The 8815-nt window shown below is 29.0% G+C and overlaps 2 non-coding genes and 1 pseudogene across 2 annotated transcripts; all 3 read left to right on the plus strand.

Moving 5' to 3' along the window:
• The first annotated feature begins 802 nt into the window (after positions 1–802).
• LOC145847169 (5S ribosomal RNA) lies at positions 803–921 on the plus strand. Its single transcript, XR_014371106.1, has one exon. It is a non-coding gene; the product is annotated as a 5S ribosomal RNA (ribosomal RNA).
• A 2858-nt stretch (positions 922–3779) lies between these two features.
• Positions 3780–3898, plus strand: LOC145847175 (5S ribosomal RNA). Its single transcript, XR_014371110.1, has one exon. It is a non-coding gene; the product is annotated as a 5S ribosomal RNA (ribosomal RNA).
• A 3501-nt stretch (positions 3899–7399) lies between these two features.
• On the plus strand, positions 7400–8815 carry LOC145847171 (small subunit ribosomal RNA; annotated as a pseudogene; the record flags this gene model as incomplete).

Here is an 8815-nt window from a genome sequence, read left to right on the forward strand (position 1 = left end):
ATTGTTATTTAGTTTAAAAATATAATTTATATTACTTTTATTTTATTTTAATTCTATATAATAACTATTTTATATTTTTATTAAAAAAATTCTTGTTTAGTTTCTAAGCAACCACAGTTACGTTTATATGTTTAATTCTATTGTATTCTATATTTATCGATAATTTAATAAATGTTTTAATAGACTATTCTGGTTTTCCACGCTCTCTTCAAAAATGTGAGTTCTTTTAATTCTTCCACTTAATTATTCATTTTAAAGTAAAACAACTAGTTATACATATTATTATATTATAATGTATGTGTATTATATACTATTATTTTATAACATAAACATAGTTGAGTTATTAAATTAAACGTCAAATATTTTATTACCTAAAATTAAGTTAATCGTAAAATCTGATGTAGTATGAGATATTCTTTAGAAACTAACTATAAATATTCTTGAAGTAAAACAAAACCATCTATAAATAGAACAATGAGAAATAGTAAAACAAACTAAACACAACATGTTTATTTTAACATTATTTTTTATTTAGTTTAATCACTTAATAAACTTTACTTCTAATCATAGTATTTAATATAGAATATAGTTAACAATCTTTTAAACAAAGTCTTAAATAAAGTTACAGGGAGTAATTGTAATTAAAACACCAAAAAAAAAGGTTTTAATAAAAAAAATACTTACATCAAGTTGAAATTTTATAAGGAATAATTTTAAAATATCAAATTGATTGTAAATCAAGTGCAAATAGGTTTTTTAAACAAACCGAAGGGTTTATAAAGGCTTGTAAACGCTTTCAAACGCCTACGACCATACCACACTGAGCACACCCCATCTCGTCCGATCTGGGAAGTTAAGCAGTGTCGGGCGTGGTTAGTACTTAGATGGGTGACCGCTTGGGAATACCACGTGCCGTAGGCCTTTGCTTTTTGAATTCATCTTTTTTGTACTATTTTTCTTTCTGACCTATTTATACTTATTACTCGTTTATTTACATTTCTTTAACGCTTAAAAGAAAAGTAAATTCTAGTTATTAGCAAATAAAAACGTAAGCCAATCAGATAACGTTATTTGCTGTTTAAACCAATTAGAGCGCTAAAAAAGTGGTTTGACCAGTTTGAGATATCGAAAAAATAATGGCACCATCTTGTAGAGTACAATTTTCTGAGTTAAAATTAATACAATTAGTCTTTTATACTAAAACTTAAAAGTTTTTTTGTCCAAAAACAAATAAAAGCGTGGCTACTTGAAAAATCAAACGAAAATAAATTTTGCACTTTTGTATTGTGAGTCATAATAAGTTATTTACTGTTACCAACAGATACTAGCAAAAGCTTTTTAAAGTTTTGTATTAACTTAATGTATTTGTAATTACTTTTACTTAATAGAAACTATTGAATTACGTTTACTTAGTTTACTTTTGTATGTGTATTAAATATATAGCAATTTTGTTTGAACTTAAATAAGGACTATTAAACTATTAAAAGAAAACTATCAAAGTTTACTAACTCAAAAGCTAAATCTTAGTTATATTGTTATAAACATTTATGTTGTAATTTACTAATAACTAAATGAGTTTATTTCAAACAAAAAGAATTAAATAATGTTATGTTATGTCAAGCCTACTATATGAGGTATATAGGTATATAAGGTATACAAGCTTATGTTTGAAAGTTATAATAATTAAAATAAAAATAAATATTTAGTTGGTAAAATTTGTATGTTTTAATATGCTTTGAAATTAGAGTTAGTATAGATGTTTTTTTTTAAATATAATAAATATAAGTATTTAGTTACTAATAATAAACTAAAATACCAATTTTGTAGTTAATACAAAAAAAAAACTTATCTTACTTAAAGTTCACTGTAATTGAAACATTATACAAAAGCTTTATAATTATAAGCTTTGAATAATTCTATTTGAATAAATAATAGATTCATAACTATATTCATGTTTGCATATTTAAATTATAAAAAGTTAGTGTTTTGTGTATTGACTTTATGATTATTTTATTTTAGTAACTGTTAGTTTTATACTTTAATAAAAGAAATATGGTTAACAAGTAAGTTAAAAATGAAAGAAGCATAAAAAAACACACTAATTAACTGCTTATTCAATAGTTTGATTATTTAATTATTTTTCTGTTATATAGTTTAATCGTATTGTATAAAAAATACAGAGGTTTAAAGTAAGTTTGAATAAAAATAAAACAAAACATATAAAATAAGCATTAGTTAAAATACATAGTTTTTTTTTCTAAGAAAATTTAATTCTTTAATAATAAGTAGTAATTTAAATAAAAAATAATACAAATAAAGTTATACAATATATATACAATAGTTTGTCAAACTAGGCAAACACTACTAGGCAAAAAACAAACTAGGCAAAAAACCTACAAAGTAGGCCACCACTACAATCCAATGTTCCAACTGGAAATTCAATGAGATCGTTACTGTACTTGTGATGAACGTTGATAATCCCCAAGATTGTAAGTCGAAGGCCTTACCCAACCTAACCAGCGCACTGGTTTTCTTACAACTGAATTAATCAACATTTATTATTGAATATAATCATTATTGATAGATAGAGGAATGTTGACAATCAACAACAGATTGTAGGTCAAAGGCATTACTCGACCCAAGTACCCACAACCTAGATTGAACAACATTTATTAGATAGATTTGTTTATTGATAGATAGAGGAATATTGTCAATCCACAACAGATTGTAAGTCAAAGGCATTACTCGACCCAAGTACCCACAACCTAGATTGAACAACATTTGTTAGATAGATTAGTTAGATAGATAAATAGTACAGTATAATCTCAAAGAATTTGAAGCCCGAACATTGAACGATAGTGGTGTTTCGTGACGACTAGCGGGATTCGATCTTACAACCTTCTGCTTATGAGTCAGCTGATAAGACCACTGACCCACCGCGCCACGACAAAGATAAAGAAATATTTTGCTATATAAATAGGTTGATTTTTATAATTTTGTTATACAGTGTCAATTACAGTGAACTTCAAGTAAGATATACAACAGTATATATATTTCCGAGTCTGACTTTGAGTACTTTTTATATATTATTAACAAGATTTTTTAGGAGTAATATCTGTTTAGTTCTTTAATATATCTTTAAAATAATAATATTTTTTAAGGTGTTTAAAACTTTTAGAAGCTGTATGTAATGTCTTTTAGTTTAATAGTTCTTTTAAATTAGTAAAAAAAATAAACATGGTTGAGTTATCAAATTAAACAAAATAGAACGTCAAGTATTTAATTACTAAAATTAATTTAATTAAAAAAAAAATCTCAGGTAATCTAAAATGTCAGGAATTATTTAAAAATAAATATAAATTTAAAACTTATTATATTGAAAAGATTGATGAATAATACTCTTGAATGTATGCAATGTTTGTATTTGTAATGCAATAACATAAATGGATAGATCAATGACAAATTGTAAACATATTGTATTATTTTATTTTACGATTTTATTTTATTTATTTAATAATTCAATAAACTTTACTTCTACTTTTCCTGGTCTTAGGTAATTTATAGATAACAATTGTTTAAACAAACACTTTTGTACAGTTACAATACAGTTTTAGTACAGTTTGGGAGTAACTGTTGATTAAAAAAACAAAAAAAAAGTTAATTCAGGTTAAAATTTTATAAGGAATAATTTTAAAATATCAAATTGATTGTAAATCAAGTGCAAATAGGTTTTTTAAATAAACCGAAGGGTTTATAAAGGCTTGTAAACGCCTTCAAACGCCTACGACCATACCACACTGAGTACACCCCATCTCGTCCGATCTGGGAAGTTAAGCAGTGTCGGGCGTGGTTAGTACTTAGATGGGTGACCGCTTGGGAATACCACGTGCCGTAGGCTTTTGCTTTTTGAATTCATCTTTTTTGTACTATTTTTCTTTCTGACCTATTTATACTTATTACTCGTTTATTTACATTTCTTTAACGCTTAAAAGAAAAGTAAATTCTAGTTATTAGCAAATAAAAACGTAAGCCAATCAGATAACGTTATTTGCTGTTTAAACCAATTAGAGCGCTAAAAAAGTGGTTTGACCAGTTTGAGATATCGAAAAAATAATGGCACCATCTTGTAGAGTACAATTTTCTGAGTTAAAATTAATACAATTAGTCTTTTATACTAAAACTTTAAAGTCTTTTTGTCCAAAAACAAATAAAAGCGTGGCTACTTGAAAAATCAAACGAAAATAAATTTTGCACTTTTGTATTGTGAGTCATAATAAGTTATTTACTGTTACCAACAGATACTAGCAAAAGCTTTTTAAAGTTTTGTATTAACTTAATGTATTTGTACTTAGTTTAAATTAATAGAGTTTATTTGGTTTACTTTATTATGTGTATTGAATGTGCTAGTATCTAAAAATAAATACAACTAAAACAAAACAAACAAGGAGAGTACTTGAATAGAACCAACACAATTTACAGACCAGTTGTGTACTAAATTTAAAGAAATTCTGAATAGTGAATATGCAATTATTATTATAAGTTCAAAGTTCACTTTAATTTAAATTAATGTATTTTGTAAATTGGTTTTATTTAATACGATAGTAGTGAATTACTTTATTTAATTTACTTTAGTATGTGTTGTATAACTTTATTTAAACCAGAAGCAAAACGGGATTATACTTTCAATAAACTACACAATTTACAGACCAGTTGTGTACTAAATAAAAAGCTATTGTGAATAGTGAATATGCAATTATTATTATAAGTTTATAAGTTCACAGTTTACAAAAGCTTTAGAATTTAGTTATTATTTTGTTCATATTTGCATATCTAATTTATGAAAAGTTAGTGTTATGTGTATTGGCTTTTTAATTTCTTTATTTGTAGAACTGTTAGTTTTATATTCTAAAGAAACATTTTTAAATAAATATGTTTAACAAGTAACTTAAAAATGGAAGAAATATATTGTATATATTGAACTATTTATATTTATTCTAGCTATTTGCTTAGTGTATTTATTAATGTGATTATTTTATTTTGTTGTTTGTCTTATAGTTTAATCGTATTGTGTTGAAATATATATAACAAATACAGAGGTTTAAAGTAAGTTTAAATGAAAATAAAATAAGACATATAGTTGAAATATAAGTTTAAAAAAATAGTTTTTTTTTTTATTTCTTTGTTTGTTTGATTGTTTGTTTATTATATAATCGCGACGTGTCATTTTATTACTTTTAAGCATACTAAATATAATAATAGGTATAGTTATAGGAAAAATTCAATTAGTTTCTAATGTAATAAAAAAGTTTATTTCCACAAATAAATAAATACCTGAAAAATCAAATGAAAAATAAATTTCGCACTTGTATTGTGAGTCATAATAGGTTATTTACTGTTACCAACAGATACTAGCGAAGGCTTTTTAAAGTTCTATGTTAATTCAATGTATTTGTACTTAGTTTTATTAAAATGACAGTATTGATGGTTACGTTTATTAAGTATGTTTATTTAACGTTATGTAACTCAAGTAAAACCAGAAGCAAATAAGGAGACTACTTTCAATAAACTACACAATTTACATACCAATTGTATACTAAACTTAAAGCTATTCTATTTTATTCTTGATAGTTATTTTAAAGTTATTAAATTATACAAATGTATTTTGTAAAGTAGTTTTATAAAGTTACTATAGTTTATCTAACTTACTATAGTATGTGTTATATAACTTTAATTAAACCAGAAGCAAAAAGGGAGACTACTTTAAATAAACTACACCATTTATTGTTATATATAACTCTAATAAAACCAGAAGCAAAAAGGGAGACTACTTTAAATGAACTACACAAATTAAAAATATATTATTATTTATAAATCAATCGTGTTGTGTTTCAAAATACATTTTTCAAATATTGTTTTACAAGTATTTATCAGTTATTTAGTTTTCTTTTTATAGTTTAGCCGTATTGTTTTATTTATTTGTTATTATTTTTATTTAATTGTTTGCTTATTATATTTATCGCCATGTGCTTAAAAAATAAAACAACTATAAAGGTTAAAAAAGTAAGTTTAAATAAAAATAAATGAAACATATAAAATAAGTTTATGATTTTTTTATTATTATTATTATTTAATTGTTTGCTTGTTATATTTATCGCGATGTGCTTAAAAGAATAGAACAAATACAAAGGTTTAAATTGTAAGTTTTAAATAAAATAAAATGAAACATACAAAATAAGCTTATGATTTATTATTATTTTTTATTATTATTTTTATTTCATTGTTTGTTTATTATATCTATCGCGATGTGCTTAAAAAATAAAACAACTATAAAGGTTTAAAAAGTAAGTTTAAATAAAGATAAAATGTAACATATAAAATAAGCTTATGTTTGATTTTTTTAATTTATTTTCATTTAATTGTTTGTTTATTATATTTATCGCAATCTGCTTAAAAAAATAAAACGAGTATTAAGGTTTGAAAAGTAAGTTTAAATAAAAATAAAATAAAACATATAAAATAAGCTTATGTTTTTTTTTTTTTTTTTTTTATTATTATTATTTTTATTCAATTTTTTGTTTATTATATTTATCGCAATGTGCTTAAAACGATAAAACAAATATAAAGATTTAAAAAGTACGCTTAAATAAAAAATAATACAAATAAAGTTTATTTATAATAAATATATATATTTAAAACATTAAAAAAAGTAGTTTATACATATTTTTTTTTATTTATTTCTTTTAAACATATTAAATAAAGTATAAAAAAGTATTAAAACATTTAAACGTAGCATAAATAAGCTTAAAACATTAAAATAATTGAAAAGAAACAAAGAAATTGAAAAAAATCGGAAAAAATCGGCAAAAAAAGTTCAACAGCAACATTTGAGCATCATACACGTATGCATTACTTTACACTAGTGAGAGAGACGTGTTTGTGCGTTCGGTCGACTTGACGAGGAAAGCGGGCTTAAAGCATTACTGTTTAGCACCCGAGGCGCGGCTATTGCAGCGGCGGCGAACGTGCTATGTAAACGCATTGGAGCAGCGTATGAAAAACTACAAGCGTCCAGCGGCGGTAGGCTTATAGCTTTGCGAAGTCGTCGAGACGAGTAGCCGACGCAGGCAGGCACGGCTCGAGGCGGGTAACTGCAGCAGACAGATGGCGTGTTGCTGCTGACGAGTTAACCGGCAGAAGGCAAACGGTTGGTCGGGAGAAAGAACAGTCAGTTGTAAAGCTGCATGCTGCAGTCGACGCGGGCTGGCGCTTTAAACAGCAAAAGGCCGGCGCCGACTTTCAGTAACGTTCGCAAGGCTTTTAAGCCGAGTGATAGAAAAGGTCTGTATTTATACAGTAAAAACGCTCAGTCGAGCAACGGGTTTAAACGCCCTCGGATAGTTATCTGGTTGATCCTGCCAGTAGTCATATGCTTGTCTCAAAGATTAAGCCATGCAAGTGTAAGTACGAGCTCACGTACAGTGAAACTGCGAATGGCTCATTAAATCAGTTATGGTTCATTTGATTGTACGCTTTTACATGGATAACTGTGGCAATTCTAGAGCTAATACATGCGTAAAGCGCCGAACTGACGTGAGGCGCGCATTTATCAGACCAAAACTAACCGGCTTTCGGGTCGTTACAATGGTGACTCTGGATAAGCTTGCGGATCGCACGGCCTAGTGCTGGCGACATCTCATTAAAGCAACTGCCCTATCAACTATCGTCGGTACGGTATCGGCCTACCGAGGTTGTAACGGGTGACGGAGAATCAGGGTTCGATTCCGGAGAGGGAGCCTGAGAAACGGCTACCACATCCAAGGAAGGCAGCAGGCGCGCAAATTACCCATTCCCGGCTCGGGGAGGTAGTGACGAAAAATAACAATGCAGACCTCGTACGAGGTCCTGCAATTGGAATGAGTACACTTTAAACTTTTTAACGAGTATCCATTGGAGGGCAAGTCTGGTGCCAGCAGCCGCGGTAATTCCAGCTCCAAAAGTGTATATTTAAGTTGTTGCGGTTGAAAAGCTCGTAGTTGGATATAGGGACGGCGAGGTTGGTCGGTCGAAAGGCTAGCACTGGCCTCGTTGTTCTTGTTGGTCGGTGCCTTCGCGGTGCTCTTAACTGAGTGTTGCGGTGGTCCGGCAAGTTTACCTTGAAAAAATTAGAGTGTTCAAAGCAGGCTTTACGCTTGTATAATGTTGCATGGAATAATGGAATAGGACCTCGGTTCTATTTTGTTGGTTTTCGGAGCACGAGGTAATGATTAATAGGAACGGACGGGGGCATCCGTACTGTGCCGTTAGAGGTGAAATTCTTGGATCGGCGCAAGACGAACGACTGCGAAAGCATTTGCCAAGAATGTTTTCTTTAATCAAGAGCGAAAGTCAGAGGTTCGAAGACGATCAGATACCGTCCTAGTTCTGACCTTAAACGATGCCGACTAGCGATCGGGCAGTGTCGAACTTAAGAACTGTCCGGCAGCTTCCGGGAAACCAAAGTCTTTGGGTTCCGGGGGAAGTATGGTTGCAAAGCTGAAACTTAAAGGAATTGACGGAAGGGCACCACCAGGAGTGGAGCCTGCGGCTTAATTTGACTCAACACGGGAAATCTCACCCGGCCCGGACACAGCGAGGATTGACAGATTGAGAGCTCTTTCTTGATTCTGTGGGTGGTGGTGCATGGCCGTTCTTAGTTGGTGGAGCGATTTGTCTGGTTAATTCCGATAACGAACGAGACTCTTACTTGCTAAATAGCTGCTCGACCCATTGGGTCGGAGACAACTTCTTAGAGGGACTAGTGGCGTTTAGCCACACG

The sequence above is a fragment of the Thalia democratica genome, unplaced genomic scaffold (assembly GCF_965202585.1).
Source record: "Thalia democratica unplaced genomic scaffold, ktThaDemo2.hap1.1 HAP1_SCAFFOLD_837, whole genome shotgun sequence".
Taxonomy (NCBI): domain Eukaryota; kingdom Metazoa; phylum Chordata; class Thaliacea; order Salpida; family Salpidae; genus Thalia; species Thalia democratica.